Raw genomic sequence first — 1,580 nt, forward strand, 5'->3', positions numbered from 1 at the left:
GGCTTAAACAGCCAGATAAGACCACGATATCTGGAGAGAGAGGGAGAACGAATATGATACCATAAGTGTTTCTTGCTGCAGATGTCACCAGCGGACACCACAAAATAATTGATGGATGGCGTGACAATATAATTCATGTATAACATCTCAAAAGTCTTTAGTTACTAGATAGTAAACACAAGGGAAAATCGGGGGATTCTAAGTCCTCTACACCATGAGGTGATGTAAGTTACTTTCCCATATACCTAGATCCCATTTTAGAAAGGAGCCAAAGAAAGAGGGGGTTCAGAAATAAGAGAAGAGAACTTGGGTAATTAACTCAGTAGATTGGGCACACCTACAGGGTTTAAACTATTACATCAAACTAAATTGATATCTATATTGGATACTGGTAATTTTCCCATCACATTATCTAGTGGATGGGACTCATGTGGATGACCAGAATACGTAAAGATGAAAATATTAAAAAAAGTACCTTTTTACTGCACATTCAGTTATAATATGAGTATATTTGAGGCCTTACTACATATACCTAGCAAAATAACCTGATTGAGAACTCAACAGTGGTTTACAGTTTTCTTGAGATATTTTATGAAGAATTAAGTGTGGTATGTATTTTTCCCCACATGTCTTTTTCCCCCTATCTCAGTCACCACTCCATGCAATGGAGCCTCTATAGACAGAAGCCATAGATTACTTATCTTACGTAGGAAAAATGAACAGATTATCATACAGACAGGCAAGAGCAAAGACTCTGGGGCCAGAATGCATAGATTTGAATTCTGGGTCTGTCATACTGGCTTAATAACAAGTCACCTACCCTCTCTGGGCCTCAATAGTCTCATTTGTTAAATGGATATAGTAGTAGTACATCTTTCTTCATGTGTGATTATTAAATAGGTGAATATATTTGAAGTGCCCACATGTAGTAAGTACCATTGTCAGGTTTGCTATTATTATTATTATTGGAAAACCTGGGCTCATTGAACTTAGAGCCTGGATTTTCCAGCTCTGAAAGATGGTGGGGCTCTGTTGGGAGGAGTGGGATAAGCAGAACATGAGACATTGTAGCTCCCTGTTACTGAGGAGTGAAGAGGGTGGAGAGCGTATAGGCAATAGCCTGCTCAGGTATCCCTCCAGGACCTTGTTTGATGTGAGGGGAACAGTGGCCTGGGGACAAACTCCCAAGAGATGCTGCCTTAGGACCTGGGCAATTGTCCCAGGGTCAAGATGGCCACAAGCAAAGCAGAGGTGTGAGTGCTGTAGCTGCCAGCACAGCCCTAGACCACAATGGCTTAAAGTAGAGAGATTCTTATATAGGAGCATTTGCCCCCCAGACATCACAGGTTTTCTCCTATTCAGGCTGGTGGGAGCTCAGAACTAGATCTAATTTGATTTTATAAATAAACACATATGAATTTTCTCCCTTAACATCAATGAGAAAATTAATAACCATTGCTTATAATAAAGGCCAAAACTAGAATGTATTTCACAAAACTTGATGCTTTTGAGAGACTATTGACCAGGGTTCCATGCAGTGCTACTTTTAGACTGATTTCTTTAATGTTGTTAGTCAATGT

Source organism: Rhinolophus sinicus, linkage group LG05 (genome assembly GCF_036562045.2).
Source record: "Rhinolophus sinicus isolate RSC01 linkage group LG05, ASM3656204v1, whole genome shotgun sequence".
NCBI classification, from domain to species: Eukaryota; Metazoa; Chordata; class Mammalia; order Chiroptera; family Rhinolophidae; genus Rhinolophus; species Rhinolophus sinicus.